At 44.9% G+C, this 19,270-nt stretch overlaps 13 non-coding genes across 13 annotated transcripts; all 13 read left to right on the top strand.

Annotated features, from left to right (window-relative positions):
- Window positions 1-195: 195 nt before the first annotated feature.
- Window positions 196-267, top strand: TRNAC-GCA (transfer RNA cysteine (anticodon GCA)). Its single transcript has one exon. It is a non-coding gene; the product is annotated as a tRNA-Cys (tRNA).
- A 577-nt stretch (window positions 268-844) lies between these two features.
- TRNAC-GCA (transfer RNA cysteine (anticodon GCA)) lies at window positions 845-916 on the top strand. Its single transcript has one exon. It is a non-coding gene; the product is annotated as a tRNA-Cys (tRNA).
- A 2,783-nt stretch (window positions 917-3,699) lies between these two features.
- On the top strand, window positions 3,700-3,771 carry TRNAC-GCA (transfer RNA cysteine (anticodon GCA)). The gene has a single exon. It is a non-coding gene; the product is annotated as a tRNA-Cys (tRNA).
- Window positions 3,772-6,298: 2,527 nt separating this feature from the next.
- Window positions 6,299-6,370, top strand: TRNAC-GCA (transfer RNA cysteine (anticodon GCA)). Its single transcript has one exon. It is a non-coding gene; the product is annotated as a tRNA-Cys (tRNA).
- A 1,097-nt stretch (window positions 6,371-7,467) lies between these two features.
- TRNAC-GCA (transfer RNA cysteine (anticodon GCA)) lies at window positions 7,468-7,539 on the top strand. The gene has a single exon. It is a non-coding gene; the product is annotated as a tRNA-Cys (tRNA).
- A 446-nt stretch (window positions 7,540-7,985) lies between these two features.
- Window positions 7,986-8,057, top strand: TRNAC-GCA (transfer RNA cysteine (anticodon GCA)). Its single transcript has one exon. It is a non-coding gene; the product is annotated as a tRNA-Cys (tRNA).
- Window positions 8,058-8,375: 318 nt separating this feature from the next.
- On the top strand, window positions 8,376-8,447 carry TRNAY-GUA (transfer RNA tyrosine (anticodon GUA)). The gene has a single exon. It is a non-coding gene; the product is annotated as a tRNA-Tyr (tRNA).
- Window positions 8,448-9,934: 1,487 nt separating this feature from the next.
- On the top strand, window positions 9,935-10,006 carry TRNAC-GCA (transfer RNA cysteine (anticodon GCA)). Its single transcript has one exon. It is a non-coding gene; the product is annotated as a tRNA-Cys (tRNA).
- Window positions 10,007-10,321: 315 nt separating this feature from the next.
- TRNAC-GCA (transfer RNA cysteine (anticodon GCA)) lies at window positions 10,322-10,393 on the top strand. Its single transcript has one exon. It is a non-coding gene; the product is annotated as a tRNA-Cys (tRNA).
- A 318-nt stretch (window positions 10,394-10,711) lies between these two features.
- On the top strand, window positions 10,712-10,783 carry TRNAY-GUA (transfer RNA tyrosine (anticodon GUA)). The gene has a single exon. It is a non-coding gene; the product is annotated as a tRNA-Tyr (tRNA).
- Window positions 10,784-12,400: 1,617 nt separating this feature from the next.
- On the top strand, window positions 12,401-12,472 carry TRNAC-GCA (transfer RNA cysteine (anticodon GCA)). Its single transcript has one exon. It is a non-coding gene; the product is annotated as a tRNA-Cys (tRNA).
- A 315-nt stretch (window positions 12,473-12,787) lies between these two features.
- TRNAC-GCA (transfer RNA cysteine (anticodon GCA)) lies at window positions 12,788-12,859 on the top strand. The gene has a single exon. It is a non-coding gene; the product is annotated as a tRNA-Cys (tRNA).
- A 318-nt stretch (window positions 12,860-13,177) lies between these two features.
- Window positions 13,178-13,249, top strand: TRNAY-GUA (transfer RNA tyrosine (anticodon GUA)). Its single transcript has one exon. It is a non-coding gene; the product is annotated as a tRNA-Tyr (tRNA).
- The last annotated feature ends 6,021 nt before the right edge of the window (window positions 13,250-19,270 follow it).

The raw sequence follows: 19,270 nt of genomic DNA, 5'->3' as shown, positions 1-19,270 counted from the left end.
TCTCCCTGTAACAGCACGGATCATTGCCTTTATTTTAGATAAATCAACATTACGGCCTTGAACTAGGGGGAATAGCTTAGTGGTAGAGCATTCGACTGCAGATCGAGAGGTCCTTGGTTTAAACCCGAGTTCCCCCTGTAACAGCACGGATCATTTCGTTTATTTTAGTTAAATCGACATTACGGCCTTGAACAAGGGGGAATAGCTCAGTGGTAGAGCATTCGACTGCAGATCGAGAGGTCCTTGGTTCAAACCCGAGTTCTCCCTGTAACAGCACGGATCATTCCGTTATTTCAGGTAAATCGACATTACGGCCTTGAAAAAGGGGGAATAGCTCATTGGTTGAGCATTCGACTGCAGATCGAGAGGTCCTTGGTTCAAACCCGAGCTCCCGCTATAACAGCACGGATCGTTCCGTCTATTTTAGTTAAGTCGACATTAGGGCGAGGAAAAAAGGGGAATAGCTCAATGGTAGAGCATTCGACTGCAGATCGAGAGGTCCTTGGTTTAAACCCGAGTTCCCCCTGTAACAGCACGGATCATTTCGTTTATTTTAGTTAAATCGACATTACGGCCTTGAACAAGGGGGAATAGCTCAATGGTAGAGCATTCGACTGCAGATCGAGAGGTCCTTGGTTCAAACCCGAGCTCCCGCTATAACAGCACGGATCGTTCCGTCTATTTTAGTTAAGTCGACATTAGGGCGAGGAAAAAAGGGGAATAGCTCAATGGTAGAGCATTCGACTGCAGATCGAGAGGTCCTTGGTTTAAACCCGAGTTCCCCCTGTAACAGCACGGATCATTTCGTTTATTTTAGTTAAATCGACATTACGGCCTTGAACAAGGGGGAATAGCTCAGTGGTAGAGCATTCGACTGCAGATCGAGAGGTCCTTGGTTCAAACCCGAGTTCCCCCTGTAACAGCACGGATCATTCCGTTATTTCAGGTAAATCGACATTACGGCCTTGAAAAAGGGGGAATAGCTCAGTGGTTGAGCATTCGACTGCAGATCGAGAGGTCGTTGGTTCAAACCTGAGTTCCCCCTGTAACAGCACGGATCATTCCGTTTATTTTAGTTAAATCGACATTACGGCCTTGAACAAGGGGGAATAGCTCAGTGGTATAGCATTCGACTGCAGATCGAGAGGTCCTTGGTTCAAACCCGAGTTCCCCCTGTAACAGCACGGATTTTTCCGTTTTTCAGTTAAATCGACATTACGGCCTTGAAAAAGGGGGAATAGCTCAGTGGTAGAGCATTCGACTGCAGATTGAGAGGTCCTTGGTTCAAACCCAAGTTCTCCCTGTAACAGCACGGATCATTGCCTTTATTTTAGTTAAATCAACTTTACGGGCTTGAACTAGGGGGAATAGCTCAGTGGTAGAGCATTCGACTGCAGATCGAGAGGTCCTTGGTTCAAACCCGAGCTCCCGCTATAACAGCACGAATCGTTCCGTCTATTTTAGTTAAATCGACATTAGGGCGAGGAAAAAAGGGGAATAGCTCAATGGTAAAGCATTCGACTGCAGATCGAGAGGTCCTTGGGTCAAACCCGAGTTCTCCCTGTAATAGTACGGATCATTTCGTTTATTTTAGTTAAGTCGACATTACGGTTATGAACAAAGGGGAATGGCTCAGTGGTAGAGCATTCGACTGCAGATCGAGAGGTCCTTGGTTTAAACCCGAGTTCCCCCTGTAACAGCACGGATCATTTCGTTTATTTTAGTTAAATCGACATTACGGTTATGAACAAGGGGGAATAGCTCAGCGGTAGAGCATTCGACTGCAGATCGAGAGGTCCTTGGTGCAAACCCGAGTTCTCCCTGTAACAGCACGGATCATTGCCTTTATTTTAGATAAATCAACATTACGGCCTTGAACTAGGGGGAATAGCTTAGTGGTAGAGCATTCGACTGCAGATCGAGAGGTCCTTGGTTTAAACCCGAGTTCCCCCTGTAACAGCACGGATCATTCCATTTATTTTAACTAAATCGACATTACGGCCTTGAACCAGGGGGAAGAGCTCAGTGTTAGAGCATTCGACTGCAGATCGAGAGGTCCTTGGTTCAAACCAGAGTTCCCCTTGTAACAGCACGGATCATTCCGTTTATTTTAGTTAAATCGACATTACGGCTATGAACAAGGGGGAATAGCTCAGTGGTAGAGCATTCGACTGAAGATTGAGAGGTCCTTGGTTCAAACCCGAGTTCTCCCTGTAACAGCACGGATCATTGCCTTTATTTTAGATAAATCAACATTACGGCCTTGAACTAGGGGGAATAGCTTAGTGGTAGAGCATTCGACTGCAGATCGAGAGGTCCTTGGTTTAAACCCGAGTTCCCCCTGTAACAGCACGGATCATTTCGTTTATTTTAGTTAAATCGACATTACGGCCTTGAACAAAGGGGAATAGCTCAGTGGTAGAGCATTCGACTGCAGATCGAGAGGTCCTTGGTTCAAACCCGTGTTCTCCCTGTAACAGCACGGATCATTCCGTTATTTCAGGTAAATCGACATTACGGCCTTGAAAAAGGGGGAATAGCTCAGTGGTTGAGCATTCGACTGCAGATCGAGAGGTCCTTGGTTCAAACCTGAGTTCCCCCTGTAACAGCACGGATCATTCCGTTTATTTTAGTTAAATCGACATTACGGTTATGAACAAAGGGGAATGGCTCAGTGGTAGAGCATTCGACTGCAGATCGAGAGGTCCTTGGTTTAAACCCGAGTTCCCCCTGTAACAGCACGGATCATTTCGTTTATTTTAGTTAAATCGACATTACGGCCTTGAACAAGGGGGAATAGCTCAATGGTAGAGCATTCGACTGCAGATCGAGAGGTCCTTGGTTCAAACCCGAGCTCCCGCTATAACAGCACGGATCGTTCCGTCTATTTTAGTTAAATCGACATTAGGGCGAGGAAAAAAGGGGAATAGCTCAATGGTAAAGCATTCGACTGCAGATCAAGAGGTCCTTGGTTCAAACCCGAGTTCTCCCTGTAATAGTACGGATCATTTCGTTTATTTTAGTTAAGTCGACATTACGGTTATGAACAAAGGGGAATGGCTCAGTGGTAGAGCATTCGACTGCAGATCGAGAGGTCCTTGGTTTAAACCCGAGTTCCCCCTGTAACAGCACGGATCATTTCGTTTATTTTAGTTAAATCGACATTACGGTTATGAACAAGGGGGAATAGCTCAGCGGTAGAGCATTCGACTGCAGATCGAGAGGTCCTTGGTGCAAACCCGAGTTCCCCCTGTAACAGCACGGATCATTCCTTTTATTTTAGTTAAATCGACATTACGGCCTTGAACCAGGGGGAAGAGCTCATTGGTAGAGCATTCGACTGCAGATCGAGAGGTCCTTGGTTCAAACCCGAGTTCCCCTTGTAACAGCACGGATCATTCCGTTTATTTTAGTTAAATCGCAATTACGGCCTTGAACAAGGGGGAATAGCTCAGTGGTATAGCATTCGCCTGCAGATCGAGAGGTCCTTGGTTCAAACCCGAGTTCCCCCTGTAACAGCACGGATCATTCCGTTATTTCAGTTAAATCGACATTACGGCCTTGAAAAAGGGGGAATAGCTCAGTGGTAGAGCATTCGACTGCAGATTGAGAGGTCCTTGGTTCAAACCCGAGTTCTCCCTGTAACAGCACGGATCATTGCCTTTATTTTAGTTAAATCAACATTTCGGCCTTGAACTAGGGGGAATAGCTCAGTGGTAGAGCATTCGACTGCAGATCGAGAGGTCCTTGGTTCAAACCCGAGTTCTCCCTGTAACAGCACGGATCATTGCCTTTATTTTAGTTAAATCAACATTACGGTCTTGAAAAAGGGGGAATAGCTCAGTGGTTGAGCATTGGACTGCAGATCGCGAGGTCCGTGGTTCAAACCTGAGTTCCCCCTGTAACAGCACGGATCATTCCGTTTATTTTAGTTAAATCGACATTACGGTTATGAACAAAGGGGAATGGCTCAGTGGTAGAGCATTCGACTGCAGATCGAGAGGTCCTTGGTTTAAACCCGAGTTCCCCCTGTAACAGCACGGATCATTTCGTTTATTTTAGTTAAATCGACATTACGGCCTTGAACAAGGGGGAATAGCTCAATGGTAGAGCACTCGACTGCAGATCGAGAGGTCCTTGGTTCAAACCCGAGCTCCCGCTATAACAGCACGGATCGTTCCGTCTATTTTAGTTAAATCGACATTAGGGCGAGGAAAAAAGGGGAATAGCTCAATGGTAAAGCATTCGACTGCAGATCAAGAGGTCCTTGGTTCAAACCCGAGTTCTCCCTGTAATAGTACGTATCATTTCGTTTATTTTAGTTAAGTCGACATTACGGTTATGAACAAAGGGGAATGGCTCAGTGGTAGAGCATTCGACTGCAGATCGAGAGGTCCTTGGTTTAAACCCGAGTTCCCCCTGTAACAGCACGGATCATTTCGTTTATTTTAGTTAAATCGACATTACGGTTATGAACAAGGGGGAATAGCTCAGCGGTAGAGCATTCGACTGCAGATCGAGAGGTCCTTGGTGCAAACCCGAGTTCCCCCTGTAACAGCACGGATCATTCCTTTTATGTTTGTTAAATCGACATTACGGCCTTGAACTAGGGGGAAGAGCTCAGTGGTAGAGCATTCGACTGCAGATCGAGAGGTCCTTGGTTCAAACCAGAGTTCCCCTTGTAACAGCACGGATCATTCCGTTTATTTTAGTTAAATCGACATTACGGCTATGAACAAGGGGGAATAGCTCAGTGGTAGAGCATTCGACTGAAGATTGAGAGGTCCTTGGTTCAAACCCGAGTTCTCCCTGTAACAGCACGGATCATTGCCTTTATTTTAGATAAATCAACATTACGGCCTTGAACTAGGGGGAATAGCTTAGTGGTAGAGCATTCGACTGCAGATCGAGAGGTCCTTGGTTTAAACCCGAGTTCCCCCTGTAACAGCACGGATCATTTCGTTTATTTTAGTTAAATCGACATTACGGCCTTGAACAAGGGGGAATAGCTCAGTGGTAGAGCATTCGACTGCAGATCGAGTGGTCCTTGGTTCAAACCCGTGTTCTCCCTGTAACAGCACGGATCATTCCGTTATTTCAGGTAAATCGACATTACGGCCTTGAAAAAGGGGGAATAGCTCAGTGGTTGAGCATTCGACTGCAGATCGAGAGGTCCTTGGTTCAAACCTGAGTTAACCCCGTTAACAGCACGGATCATTCCGTTTATTTTAGTTAAATCGACATTACGGTTATGAACAAAGGGGAATGGCTCAGTGGTAGAGCATTCGACTGCAGATCGAGAGGTCCTTGGTTTAAACCCGAGTTCCCCCTGTAACAGCACGGATCATTTCGTTTATTTTAGTTAAATCGACATTACGGCCTTGAACAAGGGGGAATAGCTCATTGGTAGAGCATTCGACTGCAGATCGAGAGGTCCTTGGTTCAAACCCTAGCTCCCGCTATAACAGCACGGATCGTTCCGTCTATTTTAGTTAAATCGACATTAGGGCGAGGAAAAAAGGGGAATAGCTCAATGGTAAAGCATTCGACTGCAGATCAAGAGGTCCTTGGTTCAAACCCGAGTTCTCCCTGTAATAGTACGGATCATTTCGTTTATTTTAGTTAAGTCGACATTACGGTTATGAACAAAGGGGAATGGCTCAGTGGTAGAGCATTCGACTGCAGATCGAGAGGTCCTTGGTTTAAACCCGAGTTCCCCCTGTAACAGCACGGATCATTTCGTTTATTTTAGTTAAATCGACATTACGGTTATGAACAAGGGGGAATAGCTCAGCGGTAGAGCATTCGACTGCAGATCGAGAGGTCCTTGGTGCAAACCCGAGTTCCCCCTGTAACAGCACGGATCATTCCTTTTATTTTAGTTAAATCGACATTACGGCCTTGAACCAGGGGGAAGAGCTCATTGGTAGAGCATTCGACTGCAGATCGAGAGGTCCTTGGTTCAAACCCGAGTTCCCCTTGTAACAGCACGGATCATTCCGTTTATTTTAGTTAAATCGACATTACGGCCTTGAACAAGGGGGAATAGCTCAGTGGTATAGCATTCGACTGCAGATCGAGAGGTCCTTGGTTCAAACCCGAGTTCCCCCTGTAACAGCACGGATCATTCCGTTATTTCAGTTAAATCGACATTACGGCCTTGAAAAAGGGGGAATAGCTCAGTGGTAGAGCATTCGACTGCAGATTGAGAGGTCCTTGGTTCAAACCCGAGTTCTCCCTGTAACAGCACGGATCATTGCCTTTATTTTAGTTAAATCAACATTACGGCCTTGAACTAGGGGGAATAGCTCAGTGGTAGAGCATTCGACTGCAGATCGAGAGGTCCTTGGTTCAAACCCGAGTTCTCCCTGTAACAGCACGGATCATTGCCTTTATTTTAGTTAAATCAACATTACGGTCTTGAAAAAGGGGGAATAGCTCAGTGGTTGAGCATTCGACTGCAGATCGAGAGGTCCTTGGTTTAAACCCGAGTTCCCCCTGTAACAGCACGGATCATTTCGTTTATTTTAGTTAAATCGACATTACGGCCTTGAACAAGGGGGAATAGCTCAATGGTAGAGCACTCGACTGCAGATCGAGAGGTCCTTGGTTCAAACCCGAGCTCCCGCTATAACAGCACGGATCGTTCCGTCTATTTTAGTTAAATCGACATTAGGGCGAGGAAAAAAGGGGAATAGCTCAATGGTAAAGCATTCGACTGCAGATCAAGAGGTCCTTGGTTCAAACCCGAGTTCTCCCTGTAATAGTACGGATCATTTCGTTTATTTTAGTTAAGTCGACATTACGGTTATGAACAAAGGGGAATGGCTCAGTGGTAGAGCATTCGACTGCAGATCGAGAGGTCCTTGGTTTAAACCCGAGTTCCCCCTGTAACAGCACGGATCATTCCGTCTATTTTAGTTAAATCGACATTACGGTTATGAACAAGGGGGAATAGCTCAGCGGTAGAGCATTCGACTGCAGATCGAGAGGTCCTTGGTGCAAACCCGAGTTCCCCCTGTAACAGCACGGATCATTCCTTTTATGTTAGTTAAATCGACATTACGGCCTTGAACCAGGGGGAAGAGCTCATTGGTAGAGCATTCGACTGCAGATCGAGAGGTCCTTGGTTCAAACCCGAGTTCCCCTTGTAACAGCACGGATCATTCCGTTTATTTTAGTTAAATCGACATTACGGCTATGAACAAGGGGGAATAGCTCAGTGGTAGAGCATTCGACTGAAGATGAGAGGTCCTTGGTTCAAACCCGAGTTCTCCCTGTAACAGCACGGAGCATTGCCTTTATTTTAGATAAATCAACATTACGGCCTTGAACTAGGGGGAATAGCTTAGTGGTAGAGCATTCGACTGCAGATCGAGAGGTCCTTGGTTTAAACCCGAGTTCCCCCTGTAACAGCACGGATCATTTCGTTTATTTTAGTTAAATCGACATTACGGCCTTGAACAAGGGGGAATAGCTCAGTGGTAGAGCATTCGACTGCAGATCGAGAGGTCCTTGGTTCAAACCCGAGTTCCCCCTGTAACAGCACGGATCATTCCGTTATTTCAGGTAAATCGACATTACGGCCTTGAAAAAGGGGGAATAGCTCAGTGGTTGAGCATTCGACTGCAGATCTAGAGGTCCTTGGTTCAAACCTGAGTTCCCCCTGTAACAGCACGGATCATTCCGTTTATTTTAGTTAAATCGACATTACGGCCTTGAACAAGGGGGAATAGCTCAGTGGTATAGCATTCGACTGCAGATCGAGAGGTCCTTGGTTCAAACCCGAGTTCCCCCTGTAACGGCACGGATCATTCCGTTATTTCAGTTAAATCGACATTACGGCCTTGAAAAAGGGGGAATAGCTCAGTGGTAGAGCATTCGACTGCAGATTGAGAGGTCCTTGGTTCAAACCCGAGTTCTCCCTGTAACAGCACGGATCATTGCCTTTATTTTAGTTAAATCAACATTACGGCCTTGAACTAGGGGGAATAGCTCAGTGGTAGAGCATTCGACTGCAGATCGAGAGGTCCTTGGTTCAAACCCGAGTTCTCCCTGTAACAGCACGGATCATTGCCTTTATTTTAGTTAAATCAACATTACGGTCTTGAAAAAGGGGGAATAGCTCAGTGGTTGAGCATTGGACTGCAGATCGAGAGGTCCTTGGTTCAAACCCGAGTTCTCCCTGTAATAGTACGGATCATTTCGTTTATTTTCGTTAAGTCGACATTACGGTTATGAACAAAGGGGAATGGCTCAGTTTTAGAGCATTCGACTGCAGATCGAGAGGTACTTGGTTTAAACCCGAGTTCCCCCTGTAACAGCACGGATCATTTCGTTTATTTTAGTTAAATCGACATTACGGTTATGAACAAGGGGGAATAGCTCAGCGGTAGAGCATTCGACTGTAGATCGAGAGGTCCTTGGTGCAAACCCGAGTTCCCCCTGTAACAGCACGGATCATTCCTTTTATTTTAGTTAAATCGACATTACGGCCTTGAAAAAGGGGGAATAGCTCAGTGGTTGAGCATTCGACTGCAGATCTGAGGTCCTTGGTTCAAACCTGAGTTCCCCCTGTAAAAGCACGGATCATTCCGTTTATTTTAGTTAAATCGACATTACGGCCTTGAACAAGGGGGAATAGCTCAGTGGTAGAGCATTCGACTGCAGATCGAGAGGTCATTGGTTCAAACCCGAGCTCCCGCTATAACAGCACGGATCGTTCCGTCTATTTTAGTTAAATCGACATTAGGGCGAGGAAAAAAGGGGAATAGCTCAATGGTAAAGCATTCGACTGCAGATCGAGAGGTCCTTGGTTCAAACCCGAGTTCTCCCTGTAATAGTACGGATCATTTCGTTTATTTTAGTTAAGTCGACATTACGGTTATGTACGAAGGGGAATGGCTCAGTGGTAGAGCATTCGACTGCAGATCGAGAGGTGCTTGGTTCAAACCTGAGTTCCCCCTGTAACAGCATTGATCATTCCGTTTATTTTAGTTAAATCGACATTACAGCTATGAACAAGGGGGAATAGCTCAGTGGTAGAGCATTCGACTGAAGATTGAGAGGTCCTTGGTTCAAACCCGAGTTCTCCCTGTAACAGCACGGATCATTGTCTTTATTTTAGATAAATCAACATTACGGCCTTGAACTAGGGGGAAAAGCTTAGTGGTAGAGCATTCGACTGCAGATCGAGAGGTCCTTGGTTCAAACCTGAGTTCCCCCTGTAACAGCACGGATCATTCCGTTCATTTTAGTTAAATCGACATTACGGCTATGAACAAGGGGGAATAGCTCAGTGGTAGAGCATTCGACTGAAGATTGAGAGGTCCTTGGTTCAAACCCGAGTTCTCCCTGTAACAGCACGGATCATTGCCTTTATTTTAGATAAATCAACATTACGGCCTTGAACTAGGGGGAATAGCTTAGTGGTAGAGCATTCGACTGCAGATCGAGAGGTCCTTGGTTCAAACCTGAGTTCCCCCTGTAACAGCACGGATCATTCCGTTTATTTTAGTTAAATCGACATTACGGTTATGAACAAAGGGGAATGGCTCAGTGGTAGAGCATTCGACTGCAGATCTAGAGGTCCTTGGTTCAAACCCGAGCTCCCGCTATAACAGCACGGATCGTTCCGTCTATTTTAGTTAAATCGACATTAGGGCGAGGAAAAAAGGGGAATAGCTCAATGGTAAAGCATTCGACTGCAGATCGAGAGGTCCTTGGTTCAAACCCGAGTTCTCCCTGTAATAGTACGGATCATTTCGTTTATTTTCGTTAAGTCGACATTACGGTTATGAACAAAGGGGAATGGCTCAGTGGTAGAGCATTCGACTGCAGATCGAGAGGTCCTTGGTTTAAACCCGAGTTCCCCCTGTAACAGCACGGATCATTTCGTTTATTTTAGTTAAATCGACATTACGGTTATGAACAAGGGGGAATAGCTCAGCGGTAGAGCATTCGACTGCAGATCGAGAGGTCCTTGGTTCAAACCCGAGTTCCCCCTGTAAATGCACGGATCATTCCGTTATTTCAGTTAAATCGACATTACGGCCTTGAAAAAGGGGGAATAGCTCAGTGGTTGAGCATTCGACTGCAGATCTGAGGTCCTTGGTTCAAACCTGAGTTCTCCCTGTAACAGCACGGATCATTCCGTTTATTTTAGTTAAATCGACATTACGGCCTTAAACAAGGGGGAATAGCTCATTGGTAGAGCATTCGACTGCAGATCGAGAGGTCCTTGTCTCAAACCCGAGTTCCCCCTGTAACAGCACGGATCATTCCGTTATTTCAGTTAAATCGACATTACGGCCTTGAAAAAGGGAGAATAGCTCAGTGGTAGAGCATTCGACTGCAGATTGAGAGGTCCTTGGTTCAAACCCGAGTTCTCCCTGTAACAGCACGGATCATTGCCTTTATTTTAGTTAAATCAACATTACGGTCTTGAAAAAGGGGGAATAGCTCAGTGGTTGAGCATTGGACTGCAGATCGACAGGTCCTTGGTTCAAACCCGAGTTCTCCCTGTAATAGTACGGATCATTTCGTTTATTTTCGTTAAGTCGACATTACGGTTATGAACAAAGGGGAATGGCTCAGTGGTAGAGCATTCGACTGCAGATCGAGAGGTACTTGGTTTAAACCCGAGTTCCCCCTGTAACAGCACGGATTATTTCGTTTATTTTAGTTAAATCGACATTACGGTTATGAACAAGGGGGAATAGCTCAGCGGTAGAGCATTCGACTGTAGATCGAGAGGTCCTTGGTGCAAACCCGAGTTCCCCCTGTAACAGCACGGATCATTCCTTTTATTTTAGTTAAATCGACATTACGGCCTTGAAAAAGGGGGAATAGCTCAGTGGTTGAGCATTCGACTGCAGATCTGAGGTCCTTGGTTCAAACCTGAGTTCCCCCTGTAAAAGCACGGATCATTCCGTTTATTTTAGTTAAATCGACATTACGGCCTTGAACAAGGGGGAATAGCTCAGTGGTAGAGCATTCGACTGCAGATCGAGAGGTCCTTGGTTCAAACCCGAGCTCCCGCTATAACAGCACGGATCGTTCCGTCTATTTTAGTTAAATCGACATTAGGGCGAGGAAAAAAGGGGAATAGCTCAATGGTAAAGCATTCGACTGCAGATCGAGAGGTCCTTGGTTCAAACCCGAGTTCTCCCTGTAATAGTACGGATCATTTCGTTTATTTTAGTTAAGTCGACATTACGGTTATGTACAAAGGGGAATGGCTCAGTGGTAGAGCATTCGACTGCAGATCGAGAGGTCCTTGGTTCAAACCTGAGTTCCCCCTGTAACAGCACGGATCATTCCGTTTATTTTAGTTAAATCGACATTACGGCTATGAACAAGGGGGAATAGCTCAGTGGTAGAGCATTCGACTGAAGATTGAGAGGTCCTTGGTTCAAACCCGAGTTCTCCCTGTAACAGCACGGATCATTGCCTTTATTTTAGATAAATCAACATTACGGCCTTGAACTAGGGGGAATAGCTTAGTGGTAGAGCATTCGACTGCAGATCGAGAGGTCCTTGGTTCAAACCTGAGTTCCCCCTGTAACAGCACGGATCATTCCGTTCATTTTAGTTAAATCGACATTACGGCTATGAACAAGGGGGAATAGCTCAGTGGTAGAGCATTCGACTGAAGATTGAGAGGTCCTTGGTTCAAACCCGAGTTCTCCCTGTAACAGCACGGATCATTGCCTTTATTTTAGATAAATCAACATTACAGCCTTGAACTAGGGGGAATAGCTTAGTGGTAGAGCATTCGACTGCAGATCGAGAGGTCCTTGGTTCAAACCTGAGTTCCCCCTGTAACAGCACGGATCATTCCGTTTATTTTAGTTAAATCGACATTACGGTTATGAACAAAGGGGAATGGCTCAGTGGTAGAGCATTCGACTGCAGATCGAGAGGTCCTTGGTTTAAACCCGAGTTCCCCCTGTAACAGCACGGATCATTTCGTTTATTTTAGTTAAATCGACATTACGGCCTTGAACAAGAGGGAATAGCTCAATGGTAGAGCATTCGACTGCAGATCTAGAGGTCCTTGGTTCAAACCCGAGCTCCCGCTATAACAGCACGGATCGTTCCGTCTATTTTAGTTAAATCGACATTAGGGCGAGGAAAAAAGGGGAATAGCTCAATGGTAAAGCATTCGACTGCAGATCGAGAGGTCCTTGGTTCAAACCCGAGTTCTCCCTGTAATAGTACGGATCATTTCGTTTATTTTCGTTAAGTCGACATTACGGTTATGAACAAAGGGGAATGGCTCAGTGGTAGAGCATTCGACTGCAGATCGAGAGGTCCTTGGTTTAAACCCGAGTTCCCCCTGTAACAGCACGGATCATTTCGTTTATTTTAGTTAAATCGACATTACGGTTATGAACAAGGGGGAATAGCTCAGCGGTAGAGCATTCGACTGCAGATCGAGAGGTCCTTGGTTCAAACCCGAGTTCCCCCTGTAACAGCACGGATCATTCCGTTATTTCAGTTAAATCGACATTACGGCCTTGAAAAAGGGGGAATAGCTCAGTGGTTGAGCATTCGACTGCAGATCTGAGGTCCTTGGTTCAAACCTGAGTTCTCCCTGTAACAGCACGGATCATTCCGTTTATTTTAGTTAAATCGACATTACGGCCTTAAACAAGGGGGAATAGCTCATTGGTAGAGCATTCGACTGCAGATCGAGAGGTCCTTGTCTCAAACCCGAGTTCCCCCTGTAACAGCACGGATCATTCCGTTATTTCAGTTAAATCGACATTACGGCCTTGAAAAAGGGAGAATAGCTCAGTGGTAGAGCATTCGACTGCAGATTGAGAGGTCCTTGGTTCAAACCCGAGTTCTCCCTGTAACAGCACGGATCATTGCCTTTATTTTAGTTAAATCAACATTACGGTCTTGAAAAAGGGGGAATAGCTCAGTGGTTGAGCATTGGACTGCAGATCGAGAGGTCCTTGGTTCAAACCCGAGTTCTCCCTGTAATAGTACGGATCATTTCGTTTATTTTCGTTAAGTCGACATTACGGTTATGAACAAAGGGGAATGGCTCAGTGGTAGAGCATTCGACTGCAGATCGAGAGGTACTTGGTTTAAACCCGAGTTCCCCCTGTAACAGCACGGATTATTTCGTTTATTTTAGTTAAATCGACATTACGGTTATGAACAAGGGGGAATAGCTCAGCGGTAGAGCATTCGACTGTAGATCGAGAGGTCCTTGGTGCAAACCCGAGTTCCCCCTGTAACAGCACGGATCATTCCTTTTATTTTAGTTAAATCGACATTACGGCCTTGAAAAAGGGGGAATAGCTCAGTGGTTGAGCATTCGACTGCAGATCTGAGGTCCTTGGTTCAAACCTGAGTTCCCCCTGTAAAAGCACGGATCATTCCGTTTATTTTAGTTAAATCGACATTACGGCCTTGAACAAGGGGGAATAGCTCAGTGGTAGAGCATTCGACTGCAGATCGAGAGGTCCTTGGTTCAAACCCGAGCTCCCGCTATAACAGCACGGATCGTTCCGTCTATTTTAGTTAAATCGACATTAGGGCGAGGAAAAAAGGGGAATAGCTCAATGGTAAAGCATTCGACTGCAGATCGAGAGGTCCTTGGTTCAAACCCGAGTTCTCCCTGTAATAGTACGGATCATTTCGTTTATTTTAGTTAAGTCGACATTACGGTTATGTACAAAGGGGAATGGCTCAGTGGTAGAGCATTCGACTGCAGATCGAGAGGTCCTTGGTTCAAACCTGAGTTCCCCCTGTAACAGCACGGATCATTCCGTTTATTTTAGTTAAATCGACATTACGGCTATGAACAAGGGGGAATAGCTCAGTGGTAGAGCATTCGACTGAAGATTGAGAGGTCCTTGGTTCAAACCCGAGTTCTCCCTGTAACAGCACGGGTCATTGCCTTTATTTTAGATAAATCAACATTACGGCCTTGAACTAGGGGGAATAGCTTAGTGGTAGAGCATTCGACTGCAGATCGAGAGGTCCTTGGTTCAAACCTGAGTTCCCCCTGTAACAGCACGGATCATTCCGTTCATTTTAGTTAAATCGACATTACGGCTATGAACAAGGGGGAATAGCTCAGTGGTAGAGCATTCGACTGAAGATTGAGAGGTCCTTGTAGTTCAGACTTCGACATAAACCCCTCATGTTAGTAGGCCAATAATAGACCTAATGATAACAGCTAACTTAATCTTATCTAGTCACATGACACCCACTGGGGGTGAACTCGATAGTGATTCTAACCTTGTGATAACCCAGTCTGATCTCGCTCTCCGTTGATGGAACAACACTAGTATTAATTTGTTTTCACTAATCAATAATAAAATGCGTTTTAAGTTAAAGAATCCGGTTGTTTTTATTGCTATCAACAAATAACCTAACAAAGTGGTAGCAGAGCGTGGTTCGCGTTTGCGGGGTTGATAGCAACAGTGTCGGGCCGAGGCTTAGGACAGTACGCGGAACCAATATGGCGGAAGGCGGACAGTATGTGCCGGTGGGACTGATGTTAAATGCGGAAAATTACAAAACATGGAGTTACGAAAAGAAAATCCGTTTGGAAGAGAAGGGGCTTTGGGAGATCGTTGACGGTACGGAAACATTACCTACAACGGCAACGGCAGATGAACGGTTAAAGTTTAAACTCCGAGAGGCCAAGGCTAAAGCAATCATCAAACTGACGATAAGCGAAGACTACCAAAACTTAATCGAGGAAGCTACATCCGTACACGAAATATGGACAATATTGAAGGATTCGTGTGAACCTCAATCCAAAGCGAGGATAGGAGCGTTACGAGCCGATTTCTACACCATGGAATGCAAGCCAGATGAAACAATACCTACCTTTGTGGGTCGAGTATACAGGGCCAAAAGGTTATTGGTTGAGGCGGGTGAGACGGTAGAGGATAAGGATGTAGCGTACCAGCTAATTTGGAAATTACCGGCAAGTTATGCCAACTTGGTACAATTTATTTACCATGATGTGGATGCGAATTTCAAGCCAGACCTAATACGGAAGAAGCTTCTCGCTGAATATAACCGGCAACAGGAAATAGAGGGCCACAGCGGGTCGGTGAAAGCATTAGTTGTGCAAACGGAAGAGAAAAGAACGCCAAAGAAGCAGAAGGGAAAAAGAACCTTTAAAGGAAGATGTTATAATTGTAAGCGTTTTGGGCATAAAGCAAGCGAATGTACAAGGGCAAGGACACAAATAGAAGAACGTCAGAAGAATATTGACAGATCAGCGCTGCTAGCTTCTGCGAATTGTACTATATCAAATAATAACGCTTGGATAATCGATACAGGAGCCACACATCATTTTTGTAAACAGAAGGAGTATTTTCTCAGTTATGAAAAATTTGATGACGAAGCCATTTGTGGCGAGGGAAGAACCAAGATTCAAGGCCGAGGGAATGTACGACTACAAATCGGTGGACCCAATGGTGATACCTTTTTATTTCAAAATGTATTGCATACGCCAGGACTGAAGAGAAACCTCATCTCCGGAAGGCTGCTAGATCAAGCGGGACATAAAGGTGTCATCCAGAAAGCCACATACACTGTGTATGATGACAAAGGACGTTATGCATTCGAAGCATGCCTATCCAATGATTCCCTCTATACGTTACGAGACGCAAAAGTCGTATATGATGTGGATGAACGAGAGAGAAGCTCAGCATATTCAACGACGCTTAACGATTTGGATATTTGGCACCGCAGAATGGGACATCTAAACGAAGGTGACCTGAAGTATATGTCGACGCATCATATGCTGACTGGCATGGGTACACTAACCGGAGACTTGAAGACTTGCATTCCATGTAAATTAAGCAAAAGTACAAGAGCTACGTACAAGACAAGGGACGATACGTAGCAAAGACCTCTTGGAACTGGTGCACACCGATGTATGGGGACCCTCACCAGTACAATCATTAGGAGGTGCCAAATATTACGTTACGTTTATTGACGATTATAGTCGATACATATGGGTATTCCCGATGGCACGGAAAAGCGACGTAGTACACTATTTCACGGTGTTCAAGGAGCACGCCGAGAAACAGACAGGGAAGAAAATCAAGCGAATTAGATCAGATAATGGGCTTGAATATTGCAATCAAGAATTGACACGTTTATGTGAAACGCAAGGAATTCATCATGAACTGACCAATGTTTATTCACCACAAATGAATGGAACGGCAGAACGGGTCAACCGAACCCTTCTAAACACGATGCGAACGCTGTTAGAAGAAACCAAATTACCACACAGCCTATGGGCAGAACTCCTCGCCACGTCAGCATATCTAAAGAACCGATCAAGGCATGCCTCCTTGGACGATAAAACTCCAGTAGAGTTATGGACTCAACGTACCCCAAGTGCACGTCATCTGAGAAAAATTGGAAGCTTAGCGTTCGTACATATACCTACACAGAGACAACGCAGCAAATTTAATAATCGAGCTAAACTAGGTGTACTCATCGGGTACGCATTCCGGACGAAGGGCTATAGAATTTATTACCCTGGAGAACGCAAGATAATAGAAAGTAAACACGTCCGGTTCGATGAAGATATTTTGGGCATAGAACACCTATCCAAATCACAGGAAAGCTATTACAACGAAGATATTATTTGGGACCAAGAAGAATACGACAAGGAAACCGAACACACTGCCTTAGACGGAAGCCATGCGTCAGACACTCCACAGGAAGAGCAAGACGAAACTCAGGAATCAGACACACCACAGGAAGAGCAAGACGAAACTCAGGAATCAGACACACCACAGGAAGAGCAAAACGAAACTCAGGAATCAGACACAGAATTTGAAGACGCAACGGATTTGGTGGAGGACGCTAAGACAGGGGGAGTCGAAAAAATAAGCCTGCCTGAAGGTTGGTCGAGGGACGTTAAAATACGGAAAAAAGGAGTAACGAAAGGAAGGGTAGTTATTCATTATTACGACCCGGAGGGAAACGAGTTTCGCTCAAAACCGGAAGTGGAACGGTATCTGGCGGCTAACAATATTCCTAATGATATAAAGGCTTGGGAGTTCTCTACGAAGAACCATGAAATCATACCACCAAAGAAGAAAGCACCCAACGTTGGCAACGAAGAGCGTTTTGAGATAAATTGTACAGAAATTAAAATCCCTCAAACATACCAAGAGGCCATTACCTCTCAACAACGTCAAGACTGGCAACACGCCATGGACGATGAAATCAAAACCTTAACGGATAGAAAAGTGATGAGCATCGTGACAAAACCCGATGAACGGAAATTAGTTGGTTGCCGTTGGGTATACGCCATCAAGAGGAATAATGAGGGTAAAATCATACGCTACAGGGCACGACTTGTGGCGCAAGGCTTCAGCCAAACAAAGGGGTTGGATTATGAAGAAACTTTCGCCCCTGTTGTACAGTTTTCTCTAATTCGTTTTTTCTTGGTAATCTTCGTCATGTCAATGAACTGGGTACATTCACATCTCGATGTCAAAAATGCCTATTTATATGGATCCTTGGAGGAGGACGTATTCATGAAACAAATACCAGGATATGAAAACAAGGACATCGATACGCATTGCCTAAAACTCCATAAATCTCTATATGGCCTACAGCAAAGTGGTCGAAATTGGTTCATGGAATTGGATAACTCCTTCCGGGAACTTGGATTTACAAAATTCACAGGGACCAATTGCGTGTACTACCGTCCACATCAAGCAATAGTACTCGTGTATGTGGACGATTTGGTCGTACTGGCGAAGGATAACACAATCTTAACAGAAGTTTACGGACTACTATCGCAGAAATACGAGATAACATTGTTAGGTCCATTACAGAAATTACTTGGAGTGCAGTTCGAAGAACGAAAAGACGGAAGCATGAAACTGCATCAATCCTCATATATTAAGGAAGTTGGTAAACGCTTCGGTATCAAACTCGAGCAACCAGTCGGCTTACCGATGAATGCAACCGTACCGCTAACAAAACAAGATTGTCCGGCTGATGAAGATGAAAGAGAACGGATGTCACATGTCCCATACAAGTCGCTGATCGGATGTCTCCTGTTCATCGCGCAACGAACCCGTCCAGATATTTTATTTGCGACCATTGCTTTGTCTCAATATGGTTCTAACCCTGGTTATCATCATTGGCTTCGTCTATGCCAGCTAACACGCTATTTGTTAACAACCGTTAATCATGGCCTGGTGTATTATAAGGGGAACACGACAACTTGTAAAATATTCTGTGATAGCGACTGGGCTTCGGACCAAGACACGAGACGTTCTACCAGCGGATACGTATTATATATCGGCAAGGGACCCGTCTTATGGAGAACAGTGAAACAGAAATCCGTGGCCTTGTCATCGATGGAAGCGGAGTACGTCGCGTTATCTGAGGCCGCCAAAGAGATAGCATGGTTATGTCCAATCAGTGCTGAATTACAATCTTTTGGAGTCATGCTACCGAAGGCAGATATCCTGTGCGACAGTCAGTCAGCGATCCATTTCTCGAAGAACAGTATTGAAAAACAGAAATCCAAGCATATTGATATTCGATATCACTTTGTTCGCGAGAAATTGAATGAAGGACTGTTTAATTTAAGATATGTTAATACCAAAACCAATGTTGCGGATATATTTACCAAAGCGTTACAAAAGATAAATTTTAATAATTGTGTACACATGTTAAATGTAAAAGAATAATCCTGTTATAAGTTAATGTCAAAGAGGGGGAGTGTAGTTCAGACTTCGACATAAACCCCTCATGTTAGTAGGCCAATAATAGACCTAATGATAACAGCTAACTTAATCTTATCTAGTCACATGACACCCACTGGGGGTGAACTCGATAGTGATTCTAACCTTGTGATAACCCAGTCTGATCTCGCTCTCCGTTGATGGAACAACACTAGTATTAATTTGTTTTCACTAATCAATAATAAAATGCGTTTTAAGTTAAAGAATCCGGTTGTTTTTATTGCTATCAACAAATAACCTAACAGTCCTTGGTTCAAACCCGAGTTCTCCCTGTAACAGCACGGATCATTGCCTTTATTTTAGATAAATCAACATTACAGCCTTGAACTAGGGGGAATAGCTTAGTGGTAGAGCATTCGACTGCAGATCGAGAGGTCCTTGGTTCAAACCTGAGTTCCCCCTGTAACAGCACGGATCATTCCGTTTATTTTAGTTAAATCGACATTACGGTTATGAACAAAGGGGAATGGCTCAGTGGTAGAGCATTCGACTGCAGATCGAGA

This window comes from Phalangium opilio, unplaced genomic scaffold (genome assembly GCF_054372755.1).
Source record: "Phalangium opilio isolate 3A_F unplaced genomic scaffold, DU_Popi_V2 ptg000053l_1, whole genome shotgun sequence".
Classification (NCBI taxonomy): domain Eukaryota; kingdom Metazoa; phylum Arthropoda; class Arachnida; order Opiliones; family Phalangiidae; genus Phalangium; species Phalangium opilio.
Note: the sequence above shows the minus strand (reverse complement) of the source record. Positions and strands in the feature narration are given on the sequence as shown.